The 16,831-nt window shown below is 44.5% G+C and overlaps 1 protein-coding gene across 11 annotated transcripts in view; it reads right to left on the bottom strand.

Moving 5' to 3' along the window:
* The window catches only part of CYRIB (CYFIP related Rac1 interactor B), a 135,354-nt gene that overhangs the window by 74,527 nt on the left and 43,996 nt on the right, over positions 1–16,831 (bottom strand). For 3 of the 11 annotated variants that reach the window (XM_032468139.1, XM_032468137.1, XM_032468141.1), the window contains exon 1: positions 4,099–4,230. The exons of 5 other annotated variants lie outside the window; for them this stretch is intronic. The gene's annotated coding sequence lies outside the window, so the exon portion shown is untranslated. Of the gene's footprint in view, positions 1–4,098; positions 4,323–16,831 lie in introns of those variants that run through there. 3 more of the 11 variants (XM_032468134.1, XM_032468136.1, XM_032468140.1) reach the window with 3 other exon arrangements.

Below are 16,831 nucleotides of genomic sequence, written 5' to 3'. Positions count from 1 at the left end.
GGATTTTAGGCAGAACGTATACAGACACAGCAAAAAGTGTCTATCAATCTAGATTTCACATATACCAGACATAATGCACCAACTACAATACATCAGATAGAGATTACCTGCATGGCAGATAATAACCCTACAGGATTGAAAGCTTCACAGTGTTGCACACAGCAGTACCACTAAATATTATCTTTTCAAAATAAATTAAATAGCAACAAAAATATATTTTTGCATTAGGTCTTTTATTTAAACAAAATCACCCAGTATCTGAAAACAGCCATTCTCACCCGTGGTACTATAATCAGGATGTGGAACAAGAAATGCACGTATTTAAAGAATCAAAATTCTAAGAATGATTTCCTTGTTTAAAAAGTTTTACAAATGTCACTCATTTGCATTCCAATATACTTGCATGAGTGGGAAAGGGGGGGAGCTACAGCTAGTAAGCAGGAAATTATAATCCTGTATATGCTCACAGCATAGAGACAAGTGAACATTACCCATCCTGTGGCAGCTGAAAAAGTTTCAAGATTAGCTGTTTTAAGTATGCCTTCTAAATATATAATATAAAATATAACACTTCAAATTAGTACTCTGAAATAGAATATTAGTAAAGACTATAAGTCACAGGGGCCTGGGCTTAAATGCCAGCCTTCCTCATCCTACTTGGGCAGGCACTTGAACAAGTTACCTACACTCCTTGAGCCTTACTTTCCTAATGTTAATTAAGACTTAACTAGGAATTAACCTACACCTTGCAGGGTTGTCAAAAAACTTAATGTTTATACAGAACTTGGCATAGAGGGGTTCACTTTTTCAGCATAATAATTAAGAGCCAAGACCCTATCTTCTACTGAGTAGCTGTGTCACTTTAGTTACTTAACCTTAGTTTTCTAGTCTGCAAGATGGAAATGCTAACACCTACTAGTATCAGGGTGTTATACAGATTAAATGTCTTACAACATTGCCTGGCAAGCAGCAAGTAGTAAATGCTAGGTAACTGTTAGTTATTATTAACGTTATCAACACCACCATGGAAATATTAAGTAACCACTGCCACAGTATTGGATTATGCCTTCCATTTCTGCAATGTGAAAAAATATTCCTTGAAAAATTAACCTAAATTAGTGAACTTATCATAACACTGGATAACGGGGGTAGGGTATAGCTCAAGCACCAGAATGTATGCTCAGCATGCGTGAGGTCCTGGGTTTAATCCCCAGTTCCTCCATTAAAAAAAAAATTAAACAGACCTAATTACCCTCCCCCTAAAAAAACTGGATGAGTTCCCACATTCAAGAATTTTTATGCTGACTTTCAGAAACTTTAAATAAAAAAGAAATTATCTGAATTGACTATTGCTCATGAATGCTGACAAGATACACATCAAATATTCATTCTAAGTGAACAAATCCATTCAGTGAGCTAAAGTATAACACAAAATGATATGTCTACTGTTACTTTCTCCCCAAAGATTTCAAAGCAGTTTAAGTAATCAAATATAACAATCCTCAAAATGTACAAGCTGCTTAAGAGAACTGCAGTTGAGAGCAATCAACATCCTCCTCCAAAACTTTTGCCACATAATTACACAACGTTATAGTGTAACTCTTCTGACCTTGCCATTCATTCAATTAGTCAAAACATTTACTGCATATCCACTGTGCACCAGACAAGAGCTGTGCTAAACTCTGGTGTAGTAACAGAAAAGGAGAGACCAAAAGTAATAGCAGACATGCCATTAACAATGTAATTAAATATTTCAAAATTTTATAATTTTGTTTTCCTTAAACAGTGAAAGAGCAAATTATAGGCTCTAACAGTAAGGGCAGCAATACTTGATGACTTAAGTAACTTCAAGTAAGTAACAGTCCAATACGTTCCCCAAAGAGACTAGGATTAAATGAAATAAACATCACTCTATACTGCTCAATCAATTACTAAGTAAAGGTAAATGACCATTTCAAATGAGTCAAACAGTCTCAACAGTGACACTAACATATAAATTTTTTTACCCATTTTGGTGGGGAAAGTTTAGAGAAATAAATCTTATATTTGATTATGTTAAATGTCACCTAGAATCTATCAGAAATAAACTACATTCACTTAGTTTTACTCAGCATCTGAAACTGTATTTCTTCTGGGGAGACTAGGGTCAATTTACTCATCAAGGCTCCCTTTGATCAATCATTTTCCTGAAAGAGGAAAAAAATCTAGCCTCTATCCAATTATCAAATATTCTAGAGTTCATACTATATATCCTACATTTTACAAAGCAAGAATTTCCTCTCAGACAGCTATATAACTGAGAAAGTTTTCAGAAATTAAAAAAATCTATGTAGCAAAATGGCTCTGCCAAAAAAAAAAAAAATCTTGACTATAAGTTAAGACTTACTACTTAGACTGGTTATCCAAGATGTAAAAGGGGACAAACAGCCAAGCACTTTTTATAATACCAGCTCCTCAGAAGAAAGGGCTGCTGAAAAAAATACTATTACTATTGATAGCAATTGCATCACACTGATATGCAGGTAGGTGTACTTCAGGACTAAGAACCTTCTTTTGAGTTCATTATTATGGACTATGAATGTCACATGGGGGGAAAAAAGTGCTGTCATTTCACTTCATGAATGCTGAATCAGGCAGTTTTAGTTAACTGCAACACTTTACAAGCAGGCTATCAAATAAGCCCCAATTATCAAGTTGTTTCAGACACAAAGCTTCTGTTTCTATTATTAAATACAATTAAAGAATTAAAAGGATTAGTTTATTTTTCTTGAGGTACGTTAGTCTAAAATTATTTGCAGTAAGTCCCTGAACACCCAAGTGATTGAAATTCCTTCAGCTACATAAAACCCTCCTCTGAAACACCAGCCTGCCAAACTGCAAGACTCTAAGAACACAAAATTGACTGATACACATTTTCCATGTAAAGATTAAGGAGGAAAAAGATGGCAAACTCAAAAAATTTAGGGAGGGGGGTGTGAACACATGCCAAAAATCTTTGTCTTCTCCAGAATGGCACTTCGTGGGACTGCAAGAATTCAGGTAGTCCATCAGTATTCCGCACACCGGGGGACACTCAGTAACTGCTGTCGACAGATGGGCCGAGAAAAAGTCTCACCAACAAACAGTATTAACAGGTAATGTTACAAATCAGTCATGGAACAGCGCAAGGAGGAATGTGGAGGAGTCGAAAGACTAACAATCTTCTGCCAAATTTTACATTCAGAGCAAATTAATCCATCATAGATACTCCTCCAGGGAAAAAAAAAAGAAGTAGAGAGCGAGAAAACGTATCTGGTGTGACCCAGAATAGCCATGAGGAAAACACACAGAACCACCACCACTTCCACCACAGTTTGACAGTCACAGATTTGGGTAATTATAGTAGAAATCGTGTGTTTTGGAAACACACTAAGACCACGCCCTAGGACTGAGAATCTGGACTTTAAATGCTGGGAATTAAGGTCAACGCAGTATATAAGTTGGACGGTCTGGCCGCACAGGTGGACAGGGTTGGGAGGAGAGGGTGGGCAATAAAGACACCAACTTCCACGCGGGTGACCGGGTACGCTGGGTGTCCCGGGCGAGGCGTGGCAGAGACCGAGGGGGGTGTGGATCTGCGGACCACGAGTACAGGGAGGGAAGGAGAGGTGGCCGCTAGGAGGAAAGGGAGATGGAAGTGGGAGCTGCGGGTTAGGGGCAAACGTCGACCCGGGAAGAGAAGAGCCGGGGAATCAAGGGTCACGGCGGCAGGATTCGGGGGTGGGGGCGGGAGGCGAGCACGCGCGCAGAGGTACGAGTGGAAGGAAGGGTCTGGAGAAGGAAGATTCGAATGAATGAGGGCCGGGGGGTCGGGGAGGCGGCCGCCGAGGTGGGTCGCGGAGGCGGGGCCGGGAGCGCCCGCGGAGGTGCAGCCGCAGCGCCGGGGGTGGGCGCCGGGGCGGGCCCTCCGCGCGAGGGGATGAGGAAACCCCGCGCCGGGGGATGAGGAAGCCCCGCGCCGGCCCCACCGCACCCGCCTCTCCGCCAAAATGGGGTCGCGGAGCAGGAAAGCGAGCGGTGTGAGGGAAGAGGGAAAAACAGTCAAAATAAATCACTCACCCTCTGCTCGAACCTACAGGCTCGCTCAGCCCCGCTCCTCCGCCCTCCTCGAGCCGCGGCGGCGGCTCCTCAGCGGCGCTAGGGGGAGCCCCGGGCCCGGAGCGGGGCAGCGGCGGCGGCCAGACCGGGAGCCCTCCGCACCTGCCCCTGTAGCGGAGCCGCGACGAGCCAGGCGACGGCGGCGGCAGCGGCTCCGAGCGGGGAGGGCAAGTGACCCGGATGTACAGGGTAACGGCGAGGAGGGGGAGGGGGGAATGCCAGGAAGTGAGGGCGCCGCGGACCTGTCCGGCCGTGCGCATGCGCCGCGCGCCCGCCCCGCAAGGTAAATCCTCAGCCTTCCTTCCCCGCCCCCTCCTCCCCCGCTCCTCCCCAAGGGGGCGGGGCGAGAACAGAGACAGGTGGTCGGGAGGGCGCCACGAGGAGAGGAAGGGGGCGCGGCCACCTCCTCCGCTCCCCCGCCCTCCTTAAAGGGGCAGCACCTTTGCGCGGAGATGATATCTGGTTGGGTCGGGGTCTTACAGCCTTCTCGTTTTACAGATGGAAAACTGAGGTTCAGAGGTGACAGAGACCTGCCTCAGGTCAGCAAGCTCAGAAATGGTAGGAACTGGAACTCGCGAATCAGGACTCTGAGCTGAATCCAGCGAAGTTGCCACATCCCACCGCCTCTCACGCGTGGAATGGCTAGGCTGGTGGGCACGCCTTTCTCCCTCCGCCAGGTACTGAGCCTCACACTCCCAGACACGGCAGATGCGCTTGGCAGGCTGCCAGAGCCGAGAGGTACACGGTTATCATCTGCGATGGTATCCTGGAGACGCCCTTGGGAGGTATTAAATGACCATTCTAGGAACAGAAATCAGGCGCCACTTGAGACTTCTACGGTGTCACGCATAGCTCTTTCAGATAAACGAGACTTTGTTCTGAGGTCTGCTCTGGGCAAAAATGTCTGATGGACAGAGAATTTAGATGTGGCAGAGGGCGCAGCTTCTTCATTTTTCCCTAACTCCCCTTTCACTCTGAACATAAATGCTCGCTATTTATGTACAAAATCAGAACATCCCATCGAGCTAGCCCATTCTGTTATGAAACTCTCAGATTTTTTTCATTAACACTAAAGGGCAAATGATTACAATGTTACCTCTCCCGGGGATATTTCCAGTTTGACTGCTGAGCAGATCATTACTACAGAGGTAAATGGTCCTACATATTTTAGGGTCAAGAGCCCTACTGAAAAATCCCATAAAAGTATGCGCTTTTCTCTGCAGGAAAATGCACATAGGTACACAAACTTACACACAATTACAGATTCTTGGATTCAGGAAGCCTATCTATGAAACCGTGATTATGAACCCTTGTTCTAGTCAATTCAGTGAGATCCCAGAAACTATCTGGGCCTTACCACATGTAGCCAGGAAATCACTCCTTGCCCCAAATACAGAAAGGCGGTCTTTAACATTATTTAGCCTTCTGTCTTCCTCTTTAGTTATATGGAGACCAAGTGATATGGACCATATTACAAAGATTTATGTGTTAAAAGAGTTATGGAGAGAGCAGGTGGCTATTTTCAATGCACTCACTAAGGGCAAGAGTCCTAGGCCTCCAATTTTTACCCTAATTATCACACTTAATGATGATTTGGGGGTTCTACACTAGATCCATTATAATCTTCATCAGTTTCAACTAAACTGAGGGAGCTGATGTTTGCAAGCAATGATGCTGACAGAACAGTGTTCACAATCCAAGAACTCTGGTCCATTTGTTTGACACACTGACACCCACTCTTAACCCTGGTCCATACTAACCCACTGTCCTCTATTTGAACCAGAAGAAGAGTTCATACACCTGCTTGGTCCCTTAGGTATGAGCTCTGAGTAACCACACACCTGTGACCCAATATCCCACAGAGAGCAGAAATCTCTTCCATAATGTCCTTAACACATGAACATCCAGTTTAGCTCAAATATACCCAATTATGGGGAGCTCATTATTGCTTTGGTCAGTCTCCTCATTGTGAGGAACCTCTTCTTTTACAAGGATCAGAAATCTGATGCTCAATGACTTTCATCCACTGGTCCTAATTTTATTTCTGGGAAGCAACATAGACATGATGCTGGTCTGAAAGGAACTTACAGTCCAGCAAAAAGAAACAGTCCACTCGATGAGTGGTAACCGTGACATAGGATGAGTCCTGTAAGGACGGACTGCTCCTTTCAGAGGCACTTTCTCCTTATCAGCCCTAGAGCTGTTCCTAGCCTGTGTGAGAACTCACCAGTAAGCTCTACCACTACCCGACGACGGATGTCCTGAAAGAGGGAACAGAAAACAAGACCCTAAGAGAAGTGCTGAATTTATTCTTCCATGATCCTTTCATCATTCTGCATGAATGTAATCACATTTCAGCTGAGGTCAAAGTTTTATGTTGAAAAAACAAGCAGAAGGATGCCAAAAAAAAAAGAGATGTTTACATAAGAGCAGTAGGCTCTGATGATGATTTAATCACTGTGGCTTGCTAGCACTTTTTTTGAGTCCTTACTATGTGCCAGGCACTGTACTATAAGCCCTTTACTTGCATTTCCTCTTTTGCTTTTTACAAAATCAATCACTGAGTCATTCGATTACACGTTTCTGCCCCTCTACTATGTCCTAGGCACCATGCTGAGGGTTTAGGGTGGAGGATGGGCAGTAAGCCATCTGATCCCTGCCCTGGAGGGCCTCAAAATTTAGTGAAAGGAAGGGCTGTAACCTCACAATTACAACACAACATGATTTGTTGTAATTTAGGAGGGTGGAGGAACCAACCATCTCCCTGGGATGGCTGTGAAGGCTTCAGAGAGGATGAGCTTGGTCTTGAAGAGATGGGGGAAGGGCCAAGAAGAGAAGGCACATGAGCAGAGGAAGGGCATTCATGACATTCTAGGGGTATGACTGGGGTGGTAAGACTGTAAAGGACCTCTGCCTGCCCCATGCTAAGGAGTTGGAACTTGCCTCCTGAAGGCAACCACAAGTACACAGACGCTTTAAAGCAAGGGAGAGACATAATCAGATAGATGTGTTTTATAACAAGATCACTCTGACGGCAGTGTTCAACAGGGGAGGAGAATGGAGGCCAGTAGATCAGTGAAACTGCTGTGGGGTCCAGGCAAGAGGTAATAAGAGCCTGTTCTAGGAACCTGGCAGTGGAGAGGAAGAATGGGCACCAGAATTAAGATACTTACTGATGTAGAATCCTCAAGAGTTTGCTGCACCTAGGGGAAGAAAAAGCAGGAGCTGTGTGGCATGACCCTAAGGTTCCTAGCTGAGAAGATGAACTGGATGGTTACACCATCCAACCCCAAAACCTTTACGCTGTCTTCCTTCCTGTTCTCTTCCAGCCTTTATCCGTGTAAATGCACACTGCTTCAATTGATACCTTCAGATCTGTGCAACTATTTCCCAGTGCTTCATATTTCTACAGTCACATTCATCATTTTCATGGCTGCAGAATAGTTCACCATGTTGAGCTAGCTCAGTTTCCTTCAGTTGCTCAATGTCCACACCCTGCAAGCCTGGCTTCCACGAGACTTTTTTGGCTCACAGCATTTTTCAAGGGATCAGATGAGCAAAGAAAGAGAACCTTTAGGTGAAGGGTACTGGAAAAGTGTGGCCTCAAGGACCAGCGAAGCTGCAGCTCTCGTGGGAGAGGCTTGGGTAACTGTTTTGCATGTAGAAACTGCAGAGCTATCAAAAAGAACCTATCACCCCTGGGCATCCTGATGTCTCATTCTCTATGGGAGCTGGTTCTCAAGCCCTAACCCACCTAATCCATTCATTCCTTCATTCATCTATTCACTCTTTGAGAAATGCATTCTTGTGAAGCAGAGGGCACATTTTTGTGCAGAGCTGAAAGCACCAGGAAGCTGTGAGTTTAGCCCTGCCAGGGTCTGAAGCCAACCTTCACAAGTTAATCAACCTCTCAGAGCCTCAGCTTCCCCCCGAGTTTGTTGTAAGGATTAGTTCAAATAAAATCTATACGACACGTGAGACAGAACTAAGCATGCATTAAGTTCAAGAGTTATTTTCAGTCTTGGATTCCTTCCCCGTGCTTCCTTAACACCCACCATTTTCCTTAATTTCTGGGCACCCCAACCAGGTGACACTGCATGTGCGGGGATTCAGAGCCTGAACCTGCCAGAGTGAATCAGGGCACTCCATCTAACTTTCCATTCCTCATCTGTGAAATGGGCATAAAAACCTATTTTACATGAATGTTGTGAAGCCCTCATAAATCTATATAGGAAAATATGTTCAAAACCCCAAAACACTGTGTCATTGCTGGCTATGACTTCTGTTATAGACCTCATTGTTTTCTTGGTTTCTCCCCATTAAAAAAATGATGACCTCAGCATAAGTCCCGTGGATTGTAATTACTGGGTCAAAGGATCTGAATGTTGTTATGAGTCTTGATGTGTCTGGCCCAACTGCTCTTAGAGAGGACTCTGAAGAGTTGCTGCCATCATTAAGTGAAACACACCATTCAGTATGTTGTAAGCACCTAGATGATAGTTCTTGTTGCCTCTGTATCCAGTCTGAGTCCTCAATCTAACATTCAGGGACTTCTCCCAGCTGCTTCCCTCCTCCTCTTCAAGGAATGAATGAATACTGAACCCAGAAACAAAGAGGCACCTTCCCAAATATTTCCACCACAGCCCAGGCTAAGGGCTAAGACTCCAGGGTCATGCCTTACCGAGGAGCATCCATTCAGTGGGTGAATTTAAAGAAGGCAGAAGGGGAAGGGGAAGGAGGCCTGGGAATCCCTGGGCAGCACTTGAAACCTGCCCATCGTAAAAGAGGACATCAGAGCTGCTACTCAGATAGCACCAAAGTACAAAACCAACAGCTCAAACCCAACGCCTAATTCCTGTTACTTAGCAAAACATTAACCAATCTCCCAGGGGCCATTACGTTTTCCTAATGGCCATATTCCCATAATCCATGTAACACGTTTCTCACAAGTGGCCGGCTCCTGTTCTGGTCTCGCCAGCCCTCTGAGGGACCTGCAGGAAGGCAGGCGGCTCTCACTTGCTCCTGCTGGCCCTTCTCTGTGTCTCGTGTATACTTTGCAGCCTCTTCCCATCGCTGTTTCTTGGCCTCCAGGTTCAAGGGTCACCTCCTCAAAGTGGTCCCCTCATCCTTCCTAAAGTCAACCTTCCCTTCCGTCATTTCCTGGTATGTCACTGGCTTTTTTTCTTTCAAAGCACTTATCACAACTTGTAATTTTTATTTTTGAGCTTAAAAAATATTTTAAATTAAAAAAAAAAGCCTCTCAATACAATGTCAGCTCAGTGAAAGCAGAGGTCAGGGCTATCTGTCACTGTGCCCACCCAGCTCCTAGGAGACCCTCAATAAATATGTGGAATGACTGGGTTAAAAAAGGGAGGTTCCTGACCCCCTCTACCTTTCTTTCACTCTGATTATATGAAAAATACATGTTGACTGCATAAAAAAAATTTGAAAAATTTGAACAAAAGGAACAAAATATAAAAACCTACGATCCAGCCTCCCACACTATGTGGGCACACTTTCAAATGCTTCTTCTATGTCTCTCACTGTATAAAGATAATGCATATATTTTTATTTTAAAAATCGCTCATAGTCTGAATGGAAATCTGCTGTTTCATCTCAACAATTTATCTTAATCACCTTTCCTTAAGAAACGTACCTCAGCCACCTTGTTATTAAAGGCTCTAAAATATGTATGTACTGGGCCATGAGGTGACATCATAAAGTATTTAACAAGTGTCCTGGTTTCTTCAATGTCAATAAAGGTAAAATGTTTTAATCCAGCACTTCCCTCTTGACAAGCTTCCCATTTCCCCCCTCTGTGTTTGTACTGCATTAGAGCTGTATTTCTACAGAACTGTACTCCCCACCGCCCATTCACCACCTGGAGTTATTAGAGTCCCCGCAGTCAACTGGAGAAGCAAAATTGTTTGCAGCCGGAAAAGCTCAAGTATGACGAAGCCAGGACGACGCCTAGGAGTTCAGTTGGGGAATCTGCCGCTGATACAGGCGACAGAAATAAAGAGCGTGTTTTCTTGCCAAGACATGAACGTGAAAAGAGGAAAAGAAAGACTTTCCGCACACCTTCACTTCTCCCTCCCAAGCCCTGTCCTGAGGCCAAGTTTTTCCCAAGAGGGACAGGCTGGTCCACGGAGTTTACTGATGCTGTAAGCAGGTCTCAGCCCAAAGCCCACAGCCCCATTTCGAGAACAGCTGGCTGCAGAAAAATCTAAGAGGACTTGAGAGGATGTGTGCTCTTTTAGCCTCTGTGCGGCTCAGTAGCCTCTTGGCATTTTCGGCTTTGACAGGCACACCCTCCATGAAAGTCACACCTCCCCCTGCCCACCTGACAAAGCAGAGGGGAAGAGCAGACAGACCCCACTCCAGCAGGACCCCTCGGTGTTCCAGGAACCACCTGCCCACCACCACTGCAGCTGGGCCAGGAGGGGGTCCCTGAAGGTGAGGATGAGACATTATAAAATCAGAAATGGGATGGTGCCGGAGGAATGGGAGGGAGAGGAGGGGCTGGGTGGACGCCCCCACCTGTGACCCAGAAACCCAGACAGAGGTTAATCTGCTATTCCACCCACTTCCTATGGCACCCCATCAGAGCTGGAGGGAAACTAGCTGGAAAAAAAAAGAATGCCTAATTATGTCAAGGGTCACTAATTTACTGATACCATTGAAAAAAGATGTTGTGTGTGTTTTCCAGAAACACCACGGTCAGAGGAAAGAGACACGGGTTTGGTCTGAAATACACAATGACAGAAGGAACTATTACCGCCAACACCTCTGATCAATGGCTTCGTTTCAGCCGGTTTTGAACAAAATGATTTCCACTCATTTTATAATTCAATCCTTATAATGACATCCTAAGGAAGATTTTCTTGCTCCCAGTTTTCAAGTGAGAAAATTCAGGTGAGGTACAAAGAATTTAAGTATTTTGCTAGAGGTCACAAAGCTACTAAGAGATGGAGCCAGGATGAGACCTCCACGTTGACATGCATGAGTCACTCTGTCTTGCTTGCTTCCCACCCCTCCTTTCTCTCTACAGGGAGAAAATATTAATCCAATCAGTGCCTAAGCACCATCTAAAACACTAGACTACTCATCTACAAAATGGGCACAACCACCACCTAACTCACTGTTACTGTGAGAGTTAACTAAAATAACAGATGGAACATATGAAGTTACTAGTATGCAACCACTTTTTACTCTAAAAAACAGCAGTTCCATACAGTTAAATCTAATAGGTCCACAGTGTTGTAATCTGTACATTACAGATTATCTCGGTTTGTGAAATGTGCTGTTTTAGTATTGAGACTTAGAAGGCTGTCTGTCATGGTGGCTGAGTGCTCAGAAACAGACTGACACATAGAAAACAAACTTACAGCTACCGAGGGGGAAGGGGGTGGGGAGGGATAAAATGGGAGTTTGGGATTTGCAGATACTAACTACTATATTTAAACTAGATAAACAAGGACCTACTGTGCAGCAGAGGGAACTATACTCAATATCTTATAAAAGCCTACAATGAAAAAGGATATAAAAAGGAATATATATATATATATGTGTATATATATGTATGTATAACTGAATCACGATGGTGTACACCAGAAACTAACACAATATTGTAAATCGACTATACTTCACTTTTTAAAAAAATTATCCTTATTTGGCCCTTCATTACTCACAAATCTCTTCCAAGGTAGGAAAAAAATGTTAGCAGACTTGTGTGCTGAAGGATGAAGAAACAAGTAGAGAACTGCGGGTCTTATAGGACTTGCCAACCACCCTTAAGAGTGGGGAGTGATATCTTTCTTGGTAGTAATACTGAACTACTTACAGAGTCCCTGTAAATACTCCTCCCTGCTGTCGTGCCTTCAACCATGCTATTCCCTCTGGTACGCACAGCCTTCCCACCCCTCCCACACTTCCCACCCAAACTACCCACCAAGACTCCAGTCAGGCTTGTCTATGGACATTGGATACGGATTTCAACGTGAATTAGTTCTTGTTTGTAGCTTTTATACACAGCCCAATTTAAACCTAATGGTCCTTCTAGAGTATGCCAAAAAAACTATCAATGGCAGCAAGACGCATATCTATACATACACATATGTCCATGCAAACACACACACACACACACACACACCCCGTGTGTACTCCATTGAGAAAAGTGCTACAAAAACACAAGGTAATGTTTTATTAATTTATTTAACCTGATTCCTTGAAGTGATTTTGATGGATGAATCAACCAACCCAAGATTAATAGCCTGGTTTACTACATTCATTTCTCTTTCCAAGCCACAAGCCAAAATAAACTCATCCTCAATTTATAACTTTGCAAAATGTTCTTTTGCATATCGACTCCTGAATCCACTGTGGTTGTTAAAAGGATGGTTGCATCCGTCAGGATGAGCCAGGTTATGCTGTGGTAACAAACAACCCCTCAATCTCAACCCCGATGATGACCATGGTGGTCACTCTGGGATCAACACGAGGAGCCCAACAACTCCATCTTTCTAGACTTTACCTGACACTCTGGATTAAGCAAGTCTGTGGCTGGCGTCAGTGTCAAAGACATGACCCCCTCCTTTCCTGCTCAAACCACCTGCAGAGCTGTCTTGCAGGGCTGCCATGCGGATTCGATGCGATTCTCTTTGTTAGACACCCAGGACACTGCCTGGCATACAGGCAGCAGTTGGTAAATGATAATGGTGGCTAGGACCACTACCATTACCATTATCCCTACTCATCTTTAGATGATGATGATGATGATGTTACCATTATTAATTCTCATAGACCTGTGGTTCCTAAACTAATCTGCACACTGGAAGCACCTGGAGAGCTTAAAAATGGCTATTGCTTTTGTCCCAGTCCCAGAATCAGTGAATTAATTCAGCCCAGTGTGTGGCCCTAGGTTTGGAATTTTAGAAGATCGCCAGGCAATTCTTACGTGTGGACAAGTTTGAGAATCACTGTCACAAAGGCAGCAAGATGCATATCTATACATACACGTATGTCCGTGCAAACACACACACACACACACACACACACACACACAGAAGCTGGCTTGCTCCCAGGTTCCATGAATCCTGCTGCCTTAATGACAGTGGTGGTCATATCACTTGGGTAAGGGAGGTTATGCATGGCAACAAATAACCCCTAAATATCAGCCCTAATAACAACCACAGTAGTCACCCCCCAAGGCCAACTAGATGAGCCCAGCAACCCCGTTTTGCTGGCCTCTACCTGACACTGAAGCCTATGCATTTTACCCTCAGACCTCGTCTCCTCTTTAACAAGTCTGCCAGGACCACCCTGAATCAGAACCAAGAAATTATACTGGTGTGAACAGACTGGGAGGAGATCTGGTCAGAGGAGAGCCACTGAAGGCTGTTAGTAACTGAGACTAATACTTTGGTCAACTCTTGATCCCAAGACCCAAACCATAGTAGATAACTTAATAGAAATTTGGATAAGTAGATTAATTATCATCAGTAATAACCTGGGGGAAAAAAAGCAAACACAAGAACTCAAAAAGCACAGCATCTAAGTTGAGAACCTTATGGGTCAAGTTGGCACCAACCACCATTTTGATTTCGCTCTTTCTGTTCATTTCTCCCAAGCTGCAATAACGTCAGCTGGGGTGGAAGTCAGTGACGTCAGGAGATCTATGAACAAAACAAGGGCCTTTCGCCTGGCAGCAAAGCACAAGACACACATGTTGGATACAGGCAAGAGTATGGACACAAGGGGGAGGGTATATGGCTCAGTCCTAGCATGCACTAGGACCTGGGTTCAATCCCCAGCGCCTCCAAATAAATAAACCTAATTATCTCCCCCTGCAAAATAATAATAATAATATTTTTTTTAAAAAAAAGAGTATGAACACAGACATTTTGCCATCAGCAAACAAGTGATTTTCTGCAAAGCAGTTCCTGCTCTGTTGGAAGCTATGTCTCTGCAGAGTCTGGAGAAAACCAGAAAATCCAGCTTGTTTGCCCTTGTTTGGGCGGTGTAATTTAGGAATCGCACTGGCTTTACATAAACACGCTCCCAAAAAACGTATTCTGTGTTGTGAACCTGCGAGTTAACTTGGGGCCCAGAGGAAAGAAGCATTGTGTGTGATTACATAATAGTTACTCCAGCACTTCAAAATCAAATGGAAGCCTCAGGCAGCAAAGTCAAAAGGAGAGAGAAATGATTTTTGTAAAATTATCTGAATGCAACCATCTCTTCTGATGCATTGTGAGTTGACAATGCTTCTGCTTTTCTCAGAAGCTCATTCAATTATCTGCTGCTTATCTGGACCACGGAGAGGAGTTTTCCTCCCATCTAGAGTTAGTTAAAGAAAAAAAGCATGCAGGATCCCTCTAATAAAAGCCTGAAATGAAAAGCAGTAAGTACTCCCAAGGCCCTGCTTATTGCAGAGGAGTCATTAGATGGAGCTTTGTAGGGTCTCTGTTAATGATCTATTTTCTCTACAACTGTCACAAAAAGAGAGGAAGAAATGTGGGATCCACAGCCTCAAAACACCCTGCTCCCCTCCTAGGTGTGCAACTGCTGGCAAGCCACTTAACTTCTCTGAACTTGTTTCTTCATTTGTAAAACAGGAATGCCTACTTGACAGGGGCACTGTAAGAACTGAGAAAACGCGTAATGTGCAAAGCATTCAGCAAATGTAAACGCCCCTTCCTCTGACAGTTGCCAAAGTCTAGGGAAGCCGTCAAGAATGTGAGCTTTTTAAGAGAAGGGACGATGCCTTACTCATTTCCTACACGCTGCCCCTTAGAGATGGTAGTTGCCTTCTCAACAGCTACTCCATTCCTCTCCCACCAAGCAGCATCCTTCATTCGTTCAGACCTCATCTCCAGTTCCGGGGGTGGGTCCAGAATGGTCTAAGCCAATCAGTGTTATCCCATTTCCTCTGCCACAATGATTGTTTGAGAGACAGAGGCATGTCCTGAGATGATCCAACCCAAGGAAAGCTCAGAAATTCTGTTCAATGGCTCTGGGGAGAGATGGTAGCTCTTTTCCCCCTAGATGTGAACAAGCAAGCATGTGGTCTGAGAGGTCCTGGCAGCCAGACCACCGCATTGGACAGCTCCCCTCTGTACTTCTTGGAGCAAGAGTATTCAATGTGGTGTCTCCTGGTGTTGAACAATACAGAAGCCCTGCTGGCAGCCCTCGCATTATTATGAAAGGAGTCAACCTGAGAACAGAGCCAATAAACAGAAATGCAGAGCCAAGAGAATCACAAAGAACTGAAGCTGGAGCCCTAATCAAAGTGTGCCTGAAACCTACCCTACCTCTCCATTTTCTGATTATGCAAACCACTCAACTGCTCCACCAATAATCCAATTTGAACTGGGCTTTCTGTTCTTTGCAACTCAAAGCATCCTAACTAATACATCCTTGTGCAAGGCTGAATGATTCACTGAGCAAAGGATTGTGCAGAAACATCATCGCTCTTCCAGTGACTTAATTCAGACTTCAAGTTCCTTGGGAGCAGAAGTCCTCATTGGTCTTGGTCATCCCATAACCCAGGGCCTGAAAGAGTTTCTGGAACTAGGCCCTCAATAAATACTTTTAAAAATAAGTGAATGGAATAAAACTTACTAAATCACCAGGAGTTTCAAAACATTTCAGAGCCCTACTCCCCATATGTGTCTCAGAGGAGAATGAAGAGGAAGTTAGTAGCATCAAGAGGAAGCTGGAGCCCTCCAGTAGGCCTGAGTTCAAGTCACAGCTCCAAATGAGCCTCAGATTCCTCCCTTGCAAAACAAGGATAATAATACCCATCTTCCTAGGTAAAAGAGAGCCATGTGAAAGCACCTGGGGTAGGCCACATTCAAGAAACATGTACTCCCCTCCTTCTGTTCAGCTAACCCTACTTCATACCGTGGGTTCTGATCTGGAGTTCAGCAGACAGTGTCATCATATGTACCCAGTGGTGGGCCACACACCAGATCCTTCAGCAAAGCCAGCCTTGGGAAGGTGAGGAAGGTAACACAAGCCCGGAGCCTCCCATCCTTCAACACAAACTGACTCCCTTTGGGAGAGGGGTCTTGAGCAGAGCACATATAGAAAACTAGGCTGTACATCTTTCTGGCTTTGGTACTTCCTTTTGGCTTTGCTGGTTGCTTCCTGAAAGAGGTGTGAGGCCAGTGCAATTGGCAGCATCCCAGATCTGCACATCACTAGAGGCTGTTGATTTAACCATTTACAGTGATGTGGAACTCAGCCAGACTGTCAGCTCCAGGAGGGGCAGGGGCCTTGCCTCGTTCCCTGGGCTGCCCCCAGCACCCAGAAAGCACCCAGTGAAATATTTCCTAAGTACATGAAGAAAGACGAGTGCGTGCGTAAACAATGAGTGATTAAATCAAGAATCTCAGAATAGAACGATAGTAAAAACTGTTAGTACAGAGACTGCTAGTTATGCAGCAGATAAATCAAAGAGGGAATGAGAGAGGGCTTCTGAGGCTGAGGGGTGTGGGCTGATTTCTGGTCCTAGAATTCTAGTGCCTACACCTGGGACCTCAGACAAGCTCCTAAACTCTAAGACACAGTTTCCCTCCCTGACAAACACAACTATCAAGATTAAATGAAAAAAAAAATTAATGCATCTAAATTATAGGGAGAAAAGATTGAGAGAATATACACCAAAATATTAATAGCAATTAGCCCTAAG

This window comes from Camelus ferus, chromosome 25 (genome assembly GCF_009834535.1).
Source record: "Camelus ferus isolate YT-003-E chromosome 25, BCGSAC_Cfer_1.0, whole genome shotgun sequence".
NCBI classification, from domain to species: Eukaryota; Metazoa; Chordata; class Mammalia; order Artiodactyla; family Camelidae; genus Camelus; species Camelus ferus.
This window is presented reverse-complemented; position numbering and strand designations above follow the sequence as displayed.